The sequence below is a fragment of the Acipenser ruthenus genome, chromosome 13, assembly GCF_902713425.1.
Source record: "Acipenser ruthenus chromosome 13, fAciRut3.2 maternal haplotype, whole genome shotgun sequence".
Classification (NCBI taxonomy): Eukaryota; Metazoa; Chordata; class Actinopteri; order Acipenseriformes; family Acipenseridae; genus Acipenser; species Acipenser ruthenus.
Genome location: NC_081201.1, coordinates 35,389,284 through 35,403,938, shown reverse-complemented (window position 1 = coordinate 35,403,938; position 14,655 = coordinate 35,389,284).

The window sequence follows — 14,655 nt, the reverse complement described above, 5'->3', positions numbered from 1 at the left end:
GTTCAAACACTGTGTTTTTCATGCATTTCTTTTTATTTTTTACTCAGTCACAGCAAACAAAAAAAATGTGCTATTATCCTTACAAGTGTTTATTGTGAAATGCACTGAATTTGGCGATTACTGTAGGTACCATGCAGTTAAAATAAGTGTGTTGCCACAGCACACTTCAACTATTTTAGACTAAGTTTCTCACATTGCTTATCCATGTATATAGTGACATGTGACCATTTCATGTGAACAGTACGTTTATGTTAAGTGTTTGATGTAAATCACTGATAAACAGCAACGTTTGTAATTTAACTGAGAATCAGAACCTCCTAATCCTAATCTCGTAAAAGAATCGTACAACAGGATGGAAGAAAGCTAACTCAAGTATATTCTAACCCATTTCACTTCTGTTATTGATTTCAAGGATAAACAGAATCAATCATTAATAAGTACATTAACAGATGACCCTCAGGGTTAATTATATTCTTAGAATCTCTCACTGTGGAATTAACAACAAAACTCCCAGGCTACCCTGCCAACTGCTGAGAGACATTTTTTTTTGATAATTGCTGAGATTTCATATAGATTTCACAGAGCTGACTGGATGTATTGTGTGCAGAAAATATAACAGAATGAAAAATAGTGTCAATCAAATTCTATTTGTATGTATTCAGTGTTTCATATGCATATAAAAGCAAACACATTTGTAACAATGAACCTGGAAAAGTTTATCTTTATTTTTTCTCTCAAAGTGTCTGTTTACTAGTGCAGAGTTGAACACTCATGGTTTCATCGCTTAACTGAAAAATCTCCAAAACACTTGCAAATTTGTCCTATGAAAACAATCAAACACTGTGTTTTTCATGCATTTCTTTTTATTTTTTACTCAGTCACAGCAAACAAAAAAAATGTGCTATTATCCTTACAAGTGTTTATTGTGAAATGCACTGAATTTGGCGATTACTGTAGGCACCATGCAGTTAAAATAAGTGTGTTGCCACAGCACACTTCAACTATTTTAGACTAAGTTTCTCACATTGAAAAAAATTAAGCTGTCAGTAAATAAAGAAGTAAATCACCAAGACCTAAATCCACTATTCTCATGTAAAAAAAAAACTATAATGTATGTGACATACAGAAAATCCTTAACACATTTCATTGAAATTGTACAAACAGAAATTGGACAGACAGACAAAGTCTCCTTACACGCCAAGATTCTAATCTCTAACTTATACCATATCCGTGGCAATGTAAGCTTCCCCATAGAGGCTATGCCTATCCAATGCTTGGACTCCCTTACTTTTTAAGGTAAGCTACAAAGCTTCCCAGTACCAGCTGGGAAAAAAAAACAAAACAAAAAAAAACAGTAGTCAGCTTTGTACAGCCTGAGACTGTTCCAACTACTGGTCCCAGGTATTACCATGGCCAGAACTGTATGTTTGGAATGGGTATATCACGTGTTCATTTGATGCTACACTTGCACGATGACAGTGCCATTTTATAAATAACAAAGTATGTTATGTTTTTGACCTTACTAGGCCTAGTACATTACAGACTGACAGAGAAAACGGGTGCGTTCACGGAGATCATTCTACGCAGATTCTCTGCAGAATTTGACTGATTTAGCCAATGATCTTGTAAGACTAATCTCCATGAACGCACCCATTGGCTAAATTGGTCAGATTCTGCACAGAATCTGCGCAGAATGATCTCTGTGAACGCAAAAACATATTGATGGTGCATGTGATGTGTCTATTTTTTCAGTTAAAAAAAAAAGGTTCAACTTATTCACATTCCAGCTTCTTATTCATACCCTGCAAATGTAAGACAAATTGAATAAGTAACTGGGGTATTTCAGTGGTTAAATCGTTTTGGGCCACTTATTTCAAAGCTGATTGTCACACAGGGGGAATCCCTCTACCTCACCCATATGTATGTATTATCCTCGCCCAAAACAGATTTTGATACAAAAACAGCAAAAATCATACAATAATCCAGGACATCGTCATTTGCAAAGACTGTGACGCGGTAAGAGTTTCTGCGCTCATCCAATCTGCAGCAACGAGCTGTGAACTCAAAACATATATCTATATGACCATATGAAAATATATGACTTAAGACCCAGAATTAGATTTAATTATAACACGTTACTAATTTTCATGAACTGAGAAGACATTTGTGTTTATTATTATTATTATTATTATTATTATTATTATTATTATTATTATTATTATTATTATTATTATTATTTAATTTAGCTGACACCTTTATCCAAGGCGACTTACAAGTATTACAATAGAAAATACAATATTCAAAAATATTCCAAAGTTGTTATTATTATTGTAATAGTCGTAGTAGCCGCAGTAGCATTACTGGTAGTAGTAATGTTACTGTACTAACCATCCCGAGTTTCCCAGGACAGACCTCTTTTTAGGTAGCATGTCCCGGTGTACCCACAAGTCAAATCTTATTTTGGTCCCACTTTTGGCTAGTTGTCCCATTTTTCATGAACGTCTGTGTTTGGCTATAGGCTCAACTGTAATTATGCAGCACCCTGATGGATGGAGGTAAATCTAAAGCCAACTGGCCCCATTATCTCGAGACACTTTGAGAGGACAAGTTTGTAAAATTGACCCTAAACTGAAAGAAATGAATCTGTAAAGTGTTAAACCTTTGCTAAATTGATATTGTTGCTTAATTACCGACGATACAATAGTAAAATGCACATTGAATCTTTTTATTTACATTAGGTATTTTATATGAGAGATCAGATATATAGAATAAAATGCAGAACAACAACTAGAGCTCGCAGTGGCTCTTCTGGACACACTGTGCATAAAATATTATTAAACCGAGGTGAGGAAAAGTTTTCTTTGAAAGAAAACTCAAAACTCTTTGACTTCAACTTAATCCAAAGAAGAACTTGTGTTCAAAAGGTCATTGTTTTCAGAATGCCTTATATATTAAATAAAAGAGCACTAGAGGTTATTTCATTTTATTTTTCTTACTATATGACAGGGTTTGAGTTCACATCTTGTTACTGCAGACTGAATGAGCACGGAAACTCTTACCGGATTACAGTCTTTGCAAAAGATGACGTCCCGGATTATTGTATATGGGTGACTGTGACAGGATGGCTGAGTAGTGACGTCAGGCCAGAAGCAGGAACTGAAACACAGGCAAGGTACTCGGGTGCAAAAGTATTTTTTTATTATTACAAAAATAAATCAAATATTTTAACAAAAACAAAACCACTGCTCAGAGAGCTAAATAAATATTTAAACAAAAACAAAATCACAAACACTAAACAAAACAGATCTAAGGTCAGGCTGGGCAGTTGCCTTCACTGATCCTTTTTACTTTTGTTTTGTTCCCTCGTTGGATCCTCTCGAACACCCACCCCGAATGCAGAGAGCTGCAACCTTTTATAGATGTGACCATCTCCGGATCAACACTCAATTAATCAGTCCGGAGATGGTTACATTCTGCACGGGTTTCTGTATGATGGGGCTTTTCCATCTATGCTGCCAAACAAGAACAGATACGGCTTCATAAATACAAAAATACATTCAAATCAACAATAATAAAACACTCTGCTTTTCACCATCATATTTATCCATAAATAAATAATGATGTCTAAAGGGGGTAAATAATGGGGCATCAAAAGACTTGCCCCCATGTTTTCTGTATTGGTTATAAAGGGTTACATTTTGGGGTGCTGCTTCTCATGGGGTACGGCTTGCTCATTAAAATCTTCAGTGTATTTTCAAAGAGGGAGTGATAACCTATCTACGGATACCTAGATATTTAGTGAGCAAAGCATCTAATGGGCTAAATGGGGCAAAAGAAGCACGTAATATATGGGGTAGCGCCATGCTGCTGATACAGATTTTTTATTGATATTTTTTTCTTGAAAGAGGGAACGATTATCTTTTAAATGGTAGCAATATATTAATTGAGCAAGATGTGTAAGTGAGTTAAAACACAGAAAAAAGACTGCTTTGTCAGCTATACTGCGAATAAGTTACTGGGAATAGGTAATCAACTTCCATGTGGTGACAAGAAGAACAGCAGATACAATGTAAGTTACAGTGCAAACTATAAAGGGAATAGACAGTTAACTGGCAATGAATGAATTTACAGAATACAGTAATATCATTTCTAAGTACTGTGTATTGTACTTTTTTTTAACTTGACAGTGTGTCTTTACAAAGTTGTTGTTTTATAGTGTTTCTTCATTTAAACTGGCATTTTATATTTATCTTAATACTCTTTGGGTTTCAGTGAATGACGTTTTATACCAAATAAAAAGCTACCTGAAAACTACTCACCATTATGCATGCTGATGCATTTTAATTAATTGTAATGTATTTTTGTTATTGTGCTGTTAGCATTTATTCTTACTTAACATCAATAACATTGCTGCATGCAGTCAAATATATTGGCTATCATGTTTTCACTGTGAAAAAAAACAAGCAGTTCTCTGGTTTTAGCATGCATTTAACAACCTCTTAACATATGCAACCCAAGGCTGTAGCCAAATATGAATTCCAAGTAGGCAATTGATTATTTGTTAACCCGGACAATTTGACCCCAATAAGCATAACCGATAGATCTACAGTAATACTTAGCAATGTCCCCCACTTAAATCCAGTTGGATCAATAATCCCTATAGATACGGTTTAATAACAAGAATGTAAATCGTACAGGCATAAAACTTCAGCTATTTAAAGAGCTGAGAAATGATTACTGAGTTCAGTCAACCTTAAGTTGCAAATTATACAGCCCTGCAGGCTACCAGCTTGTCCTTCAGTCTGTGCCGTCTAGTGAGAAGGGTTGCATTTGCTCGGTTTTCTGTATTCAGAGATGTCATCATGGGAGGAGCCTTGATGGGCCGAATGGCCTTTCCTTTAATTCTCAAATTAAAGGAAAGGCCATTCTTTTCTTGTGCTCTCATGTTGTATTTCTTGTCCACTGTTGAATTGCTAGCCTTGTTCTGGATTTTTTTTTTCCCAGCTGTTTTGCTGTGGTTGGGTTATCATCTGTTTTGCTGTGGTTGGGTTATCATCTGTTTTGCAGTGGTTGGGTTATCTGTTTTGCAGTGGTTGGGTTATCTGTTTTGCAGTGGTTGGGTTATCATCTGTTTTGCAGTGGTTGGGTTATCTGTTTTGCAGTGGTTGGGTTATCTGTTTTGCAGTGGTTGGGTTATCATCTGTTTTGCAGTGGTTGGGTTATCATCTGTTTTGCAGTGGTTGGGTTATCATCTGTTTTGCAGTGGTTGGGTTATCATCTGTTTTGCAGTGGTTGGGTTATCTGTTTTGCAGTGGTTGGGTTATCTGTTTTGCAGTGGTTGGGTTATCTGTTTTGCAGTGGTTGGGTTATCTGTTTTGCAGTGGTTGGGTTATCATCTGTTTTGCAGTGGTTGGGTTATCTGTTTTGCAGTGGTTGGGTTATCTGTTTTGCAGTGGTTGGGTTATCATCTGTTTTGCAGTGGTTGGGTTATCATCTGTTTTGCAGTGGTTGGGTTATCTGTTTTGCAGTGGTTGGGTTGTCATCTGTTTTGCAGTGGTTGGGTTATCATCTGTTTTGCAGTGGTTGGGTTATCTGTTTTGCAGTGGTTGGGTTATCATCTGTTTTGCAGTGGTTGGGTTGTCATCTGTTTTGCAGTGGTTGGGTTATCATCTGTTTTGCAGTGGTTGGGTTATCATCTGTTTTGCAGTGATTGGGTTATCATCTGTTTTGCAGTGGTTGGGTTGTCATCTGTTTTGCAGTGGTTGGGTTATCATCTGTTTTGCTGTGGTTGGGTTATCTGTTTTGCAGTGGTTGGGTTGTCATCTGTTTTGCAGTGGTTGGGTTATCATCTGTTTTGCAGTGGTTGGGTTATCATCTGTTTTGCAGTGGTTGGGTTGTCATCTGTTTTGCAGTGGTTGGGTTATCATCTGTTTTGCTGTGGTTGGGTTATCTGTTTTGCAGTGGTTGGGTTGTCATCTGTTTTGCAGTGGTTGGGTTGTCATCTGTTTTGCAGTGGTTGGGTTATCATCTGTTTTGCAGTGGTTGGGTTGTCATCTGTTTTGCAGTGGTTGGGTTGTCATCTGTTTTGCAGTGGTTGGGTTATCATCTGTTTTGCAGTGGTTGGGTTGTCATCTGTTTTGCAGTGGTTGGGTTGTCATCTGTTTTGCAGTGGTTGGGTTATCATCTGTTTTGCAGTGGTTGGGTTATCTGTTTTGCAGTGGTTGGGTTATCATCTGTTTTGCAGTGGTTGGGTTATCATCTGTTTTGCTGTGGTTGGGTTATCATCTGTTTTGCAGTGGCTTGTTTGTTTTCATCATGATGTTGCCCCTACTTTGTTGACTAACTCTGTTACTGCTGTTTTGCTATTTTGTGTAATTGTTTTGCTGCCCTGATTATCTGAGTTTTTATTAGGTCTCCAATAAGTTTACTTGTATTCTGGTGCTAATCCTTAGGTTTTAAAGAAACGTACCACCAGTTTACACAAAAACCTAAAATACAGCCAATCAAAAACTAAGTCAGTCATGCTATACAGAATCATGTATGTGAAAGCCTCTAACGTCTATAACCTTGTCACTACTTTCTGTTACTCCCTCCTCAGTATTACCTGTTGTTGCACATTTCTTTTTAAACACAGTTGCAGTTGTTTGGATCATTTTAATCCACATGTCCTGAATTAACTTGGGGATTGCTCCCAAAGCAGCTTCACTGTCTTCCACTAGACTTGTATTCAAGAACACCTCCCTTTCCTTTGGTCTTCTCAGCATCATATTGCTGTGCTCTTCTGTGCAAATAAAAGTCCCTCTCAATCACTGCTATTGTTGAAACAGAGACAAAAGGAACATGTTTGAGAGGGATTTAAAGATATTTACACAGAAGCGCACAGATATATGACATTCGGAAGACAACATGGAGGTCTTCTCCAAAGACAGGTTGAGTGGTAGGCTTTGAAATTGCATTAGGAACAATTCCCTAGTTGTTTAATAACCCAGGATGACACATATCAAAACAATCATGTTAAAAAATACTCTAGTACACTGAAGCCAGCAACATGGGTGTTACAGTATATACATGGCTGCATAATGGTAATGGTGAACTATCCAGACTCTCTGGTGCCACAAGTCTAATTCACCCTCCTCCTTACCTTGACTGGTACCTTACAACCACAGCGAGTGCTACATAGGGAAATACCTCCATAGAGGTGTTAGACAAAAGTCGTTTTTTCCCCTAGCAAAGCCGAATTCCCTGAAAGAATATACACCTTCTATGGGGGCCGTATTTTTATACTCAGGTAGACAGTCTTACAATGGAACAGACTCTGGACTCTCACCAACATTCCCAGTACAAGGGTTTAAATCATTTACTTTTTCTGTGTTTTTTGGAGGGTGCTGATGGGGTTGTAATGATCAGTTTTTTTTTCTTTCTTCAGTCAAATAACAATAAACAAATAGAAACAGTGTTTTACAGGGACAGACACTGCTTCTGGGCTACTCTGCAGTCCCAGTTGCTCTGGGAGGTTAATCTTAGTAAGCACTGTAATGTAAACAGGTTCTTTGGAAGTCATTATGCGAGAAAAACGAGAAGTCTACGAATACACAGACAAAGCTTTGGGGCATTTAAACAAGGTTAAGGCTCCAAATACAACTACCCTTATTTTCTTCTCATGTCTTACATCTGTGTTGGTATTACCAGGATAACAACCCTTGTAAAAATAAACCTTTAATGGAAATTAAACATGTGGTATTGTTGACTTATTTCTTGGAGCTGAAGGTTTAATTATAACACCTAGTGTACATTGAATTCACCTATCAAAAACCTTGCAAATGTTTAGCCTCCCAATCAGATCATTAGTGGAGCACTTAAAGTTACTTTACATTAATAAGTAATTGTCTTTAATTGTATTTGTTTGAAAATAGGTTTTAGAAACTTGGTAACTAAAAAATAAAATTGGGGTTTGGGTATCCAATAAAATATTTAACTTAACAGTTTTTTTTTTTTTTTTTTAATAATACATTTAAATGTAAAATTATAAGATGGAATTAACCAAAGTACAGCATTCCCTCACTAATGCCTTATTCACACACCTAAATAATCTGCAATCAATACATCCTGAAAAAATGATTGGCATGCAGTTCATCCACATTCACATTTTCAACGTGTGTTGTTTGCAATATAGGTAATGTTAATAGGGTATAACTTACCCGCCACCCCCATAAACCATTAATTGACTTTCCCAGGAAACGGAATTCCTGCCATGTAAATTATTTAACTTTTTAATTCCTTGTAGGTAAACTACTTGCACTTCCAAACCCCCACCTTTTCTGATTAACCTAGCATACATTAAAATCCGGTAGTTTATTGTTGACACTTTTTTCCTTGTCATGTATATTTTTATTATTGGTATTATTACATGCAATATCAGTTCTGGAAATTCATACATCAGATGATCAGGTATGTAATATTACTACTTACAAATGAATTGTAACAATATTAGTGTATTCTTTTTTCAAACAGCATTATTTTGTGTTACTTGAAATAGCAAAAAAATAAATAAATAAATAACAAATCAAACATATAGAGTCAATACTGCAGCTTGAAAAACTTGCCGTGAGCATTAAGGTCTTAGTTACAAGCACTGGTTCTGGGAATGGATAAACCCATTGATTTACTGGGCTGTCAATCAGTGCAGCCAGCTTAAAGGTTTAACTAGTACTTGGTTTTGAGCTGCAGCGATGGCAATGTTAAGAAGGAAATAAAACACTACCTTTAGTATTGTTACCAATTATATTGAAGATTATTCAGATGATTAATTGTCAATCAGAAAAGGATTCCTGTTTATAAAGCAAATTAGTTGTGCAGCCTCATCTTGGATTTTCTTTTTCTGATAATATAAGGACTGCTCCTACTATTTATATACATGGTATAACATATTACTTTAATTTTACTTAAGACTACCTGATGGAGAGACCAGAAAGACCATTTCCTTTCAGAAAAGGGGTCTTCATCCCCAGCAAACTCAAAACCTGACATCTATACTTGTCCTTTTTTGAAGACTAAAAGGAAATGACTGGTAAATGACTGGCATGACCTTCATAGAAGGATGCATTTATTATGTAATTATGGATAACACATGGGCTGTGAAAATATAATTAGCTCAAATAGAACTTTCACTCTGACTTTGAATGGAAATCCTTCAACTTTATTGGACATTTTGTACTGTAAGGTAACCATTTTTTAACTTACATTATCAGTAGTACCATGGTTGGCAACGAGCAACTTTAATGTATTCAGTAAGTATGGTCATATTCAGTTGACACAACTACAAGAAACACTGCTTTAATCTCAAACTTTCTATCACGGAAAACTAGATAATTTAGATCTCTATCTTCAATCCCTTAATGACTACAGTTAAACCTCTAATGTATGTAATTAAAGCTGATGAACAGTGCGGTATAAAAGCCTATGCTCACTTTTAGATTTTCACTGTTAGCACTGGAGGGACCCTTTAAATAAAGTTGGCTTTTATCGTTGATTTCAGAATAAATATGAAACTGCATTTAAACACAAACTCCCAGTTTTCAAATGTATTGACGCTGGACTGAATTAATGCAGCCTATGAGACAACACAGAAAATCCCCAGAAAAGCCAGGAACACTCCTGCCTTACTCACACTTGACATTTGTTTTTCATCATGAACTTAAAGGTCACTAGCTACAGAAGTGCCAAGCATCCTGCTCTGGTTTACATTTGCATGATTTTTATTTCATTGCCTCATTCCCTTTGAAAAAAGCACCTTTTATTAGGTTTATGGTTTTGATTGTGTAAACAGTAAAAAATGTAAACATAATATTCCTCAACGACCTCATTTGTTTCTATTTTTTCTTCATCCTTTCTGGGAAATAATATAAATCATTCTACTCACATCACTGTATGATTTAGGAATCCATGCACACTTTATACATACAGATAGCTTGTGTGTACATTATATACAGTGCTGGAATAAAGTCACTTGGGTATATCCATACATGTAGTTTGTCTAAATACAGTATTGGGGCTGGCAAAGATCAAACCTGGGAACACAAGCGCCATTGAGTGATGCAATGCTGAATGAACAAACTGAGGCCTCAAACGCACAGCTTTATAGCTGCTTGTGGTTAATAATCCATGTGGAGAAAATATGAGTATTGGCACACCCCTAATTACAATACACTAGGTGAACAAAGTAAGAATTATATTTATTCCAATTGAATGCAATAAATAACAGATTTGGGATTCTATTCAGTTGATCTAAACGGTGGCGAATCTAAATATTGCAATTGTTAAAATCATTACTTTTTGAAAACCAACATCTCTAACATTGTTTGTGAAGCTCTTTATTTAGAGTATTTTTATAAAAAGACAGGTTTGGTCCTATTTTTAAAATTTTAACAGTGTCTGTTTTTATGTCCACCTCTGTTTATATAAAACAACATAGAGTTATTGCTTGATTGATACCGCTGCAGTTATTAGAGTTGTCCTAAAAAGAGCTGTGGGCCTTATATTCAATAACATTTTGTTTTTTTTCTAAAAGACAACGACAAGTTGCGGGGGTCTTAAAAATCACCTGCAGTCGCAATTTTCAATGCAAGTAATTTTCCATAAACCCCTGTAGCCAATTTCATGAACCTGCTGTGCTCGTAGGCTAAGACTGTGCTCTGCTGCACAGCATTAATATGCATGCCCCTCTAATGAGGCTGAACGGACCTTGATGACGTGGTGCCCACACTGCACTGCCTTCAATCAAGTCATAACCATGCATGCCCCGGGGATTCATTCTGTCCTGGGGACATCGTTTTGGTGGTTTCATTTTGGCGGCTCAAGAAAACATAAACATTTTTAACATCTCATCTTAAGATACATCCATCTAACTTCTTACCAAAACTAGGAAATACAGTATCATCTCCCTGACACTGTCTAATCTTTTCTGGCTTCCAGTTAAACAGAGTATTGATTTTAAAAACTTAAAAAACTGCCTTGTTTGCGAGACTCACTTGTGTCTGTCAAATTTGATTGCTTTCTAGTGCTCTCATTTTCTTTGGTTCTCCTCTAATTGTGGATGATGGCACTTTTGGTGAAGGGTCTTTGACAGTTATGTCCTGTGTTTGTGGAATTCCTAACCATCATTCTTTCATTCTTGCAACAAAAAATCTCTCTCTCTCTATATGAGTTATAGATAATTAACTCTCTATAGGGTTTTAAGAGGGTGTGTCACTACTGCAGTGAACTTACTGTATGTTTCCACAACCTTAGTGTGCAGATTCAACAAAAGAATGTGTTAAGGTTGTCAACTCTTGAGTTAAAGAAAACTGTAAATAATAATAATTATACATTTTAAGTTGAAAGCTTACAACCTAATGGACTGGATTTGAGCTCCTTACCACCTTGCCCCTACAGTGCTGGCTGTACTGAGTCATCAGAATTCATTTCCCTTTTAATCACTGAAATTGCAATTATTCTTTTCCCATTTGCTAAAATGGTGAAAGGTGACACACAATACAATTATGAGCTCTTGATTTTTGAGAGTGGAAAGGGTTGGTATAAATAATTAAAAAACAATACTGTAACGGATTGGAGTTAGTACTGGAGAGGTCATTCAAGTTTGGGATAAATGAGCAAGGTGAGTTCTGGAGACTCTTGCACTGTCATGAGTTGAATCCCAAAGTGACCTGGTTATTATTTCCCTGTAGTGACTACGTAGTGCTGCAGCCAGCTTATAAAATAACTCTTTATACAGGTTAAAAAGTTCAATTATATACAGGCCTTAAAAATGCCAGTTATAGGCAGAGTATCCACAAAAAGTGCCATTGAGAGTCACCACAGTTATATCTGCATTTTACTGGGTCATAACAGCTGACATTGAGAGCTTGACTAAAGAATAATCACCAACAGTAAATGATTTCCCACACTGAATAAATATTCTATGGCAATATTGAGTTGTTTACAAAGTGAGGTTAGAAGCTTGCAATAAAGTGGAATTTACCAGATGGTTTGGGATATACGCAAGAATATTTATTTATTTATTTATGTATTTACACATTTATAGCGCCTTTAGCCAAGGTGCTTTACAAGTTTAAACAAAACGGTACAATCAAGAAAAATGGATAAAAAAAAGAATGTAAGTTTATTGGGCTTGGGTGGGGAGATACAGATTAATTGCTTAAATGAAAGCAGAGGGCCAGAGGCTAGGTCACGGTCAGGCAAACAGGGTCATAACAGGAGGTCAGGGGCCAGGAGTATCAGTAGGATGGGCTAGGGAAAAGAGATGTGATGTGTTTTGAGGGAGGAACAGAAACTTTGTAGTGTGGGTGACTGTTTTATGATAAGTGGGAGTCTATTCCAATGAAGGGGAGCAAGAAGGGAAAAGGAATGGAAACAGGATTGGGCACAGGGTGAGGGTGGGACAGAGACAGACAATAAGGATTGGGCACAGGGTGAGGGTGGGACAGAGTGGGGCAATAGTGATTGGAAGCTTAAGGGACATGGAGGAACATAGTAGGTGATCAGTGCAGCCAGATAAGGTGGAGCAAGACCATGGAGAGATTTGTACACAAGGGTAAGGAATTTGAACAGGCAACGATAATAGACAGGGAGCCAGTGTAGCTGGAGGAGGAGAGGGGAGGTATGGAAGGAGCGAGGGTGGTTGAATATGATATGGGCAGAGCTGTAATCTAGGGAGCTCTATGATACTGCAAGTGATTACATATTTATCACAGATTGGTTGGAATGTGTGATATACTAATCAGTATTATGAATATTTAATAAGGCAAATCCCATATTATGATCGTTTAATGAGTCCAAACCTGTATTACCAATATTTAATCAGGGAATACGTCTGACTTCACCTAGGTGTATGTCAAGATTAAACATCGGTTAGACTATTCACACAAAAATGTGCTCACTACATTTCATACTTCATATCTACAGTAAAATGTGTTTGTGTGTATACACTATATAGGAACCACAAATTAAATGCTGTTCAGACTATATACTGAAAGTGTCAGAAGATTAAAATGAAGCCCTTAAGTATCATGATAAAGGGGCACCATAGTTTATCGATGCATATATATATATATATATATATATATATATATATGTACCGTATTACTTCGAATTAACGCCACCCTCCAATTAACTCCTCACTCAGATATCATCTTTTTAATAAACGCTGCTCTCAATAAAGAAACGTAAAGGTATTTTTTTTCTACCCCTGCTCAAAAAAGAAAGAAAGAAACGCGCAACTCTTCCTATGTACATGACACCCCCGTAGAGACTGCTACCTCAATCCAGCATGTAATACAAACTAATGTACACCCACCTTAGTAAGCAAATGTTATTTTATAGCACAGTCCCGACAGACAACCCAAGATGAACTACTTACAGCACAGCAGTCCTTCACGTCCCTTTTTTTTCCCAGCAGAGTTCAGTGCCAACACAGCAGGGGATAAAAAAAAAAGTGCTGTCTGTTTACCTCGTCGTCAGCTTGGAACTTAGATAGAGCTTTGCCGGTCACTCTAAGCACTCTCCGAAAGCTGACTGAAGATATCTTCTTGTAGGGGGTCTAGTTGTTTTTTTTTTTATTATTCAACTGGAATTTTACTCAGTCCTGTACAATTATATTTAAAAAAAAAAAAAAAAAAAAAAAAAAACTTGCTTACTATCTATGAGAAGATTTAGTTTTGGTTTCTCTTACAGGGAAATTACAAACAAGCAGGTAAATTACAGTGAGAAAAAAAAACAAAAAAAAAAAACGAGTAGGATATATTTTAGTTTGAACAGAAATCGAACCGATATTCAGAGGTAATATTTTTCGTTAAGAAAAACAACTGCATCATATTCAACTACTGTTGTCTCTCCTCTTCTTGTCCCACCCCATAGCAACCAATACACACTCCTGAGTCGCTGGTACTGTACCTGTACCAACTCCCACCTAATAGGCTTTCGTTAACTGTCAGTAAATGTACTGTATTAAAGCCCCCAAAACACATAAGAGTATAGTGCTGCAGATTGGAACCTCTCATGACACTGTTTCTAAAATGCCTTAAATCATTTAATAACATATTGCAGCGTTTGTAAAGCACAGTATTATTAATAAAGGCCGCCCACATATAATCGCCACACTCGTTTAAGGGCCGCAGTCATTTTGATCAATATAAAATAAACGCAGCAGCGCTAAATTGAAGTAATACGGTATCGTCAGTGCTCCAAATCCAGATTATATGCATTAATTTCATTCATTGGTGTAAACCAAGAAATACAATCAGTCTTGTGTACGTGTACAGATTTTACTAGTAAACAGATAAGGTTTTATTTAAGGTGTATACTGTGGTATACTATCACTTTTATTCTCTGACATGCCAGTTTTTTTCTCTTTATTTTCTCTCAAAGCTTTCACTTTTCTGTAATCAGAGGTTGCACTGTGTTGAACTATAAAAGAACAATGAACTTAATAAAAAGGCTGCGTGATTGCAAACTGCTTTGGGGAATGGGAGTCTGAAAGCTATACATTTACTTGTATACACTTGATGCTGTCATTTAATTTTTATGAAAAGCCCATCACAATGTATTGCACCAAAACATTGTGATCGTTCACATGTCACCTATCATACTTTCCATGATGGA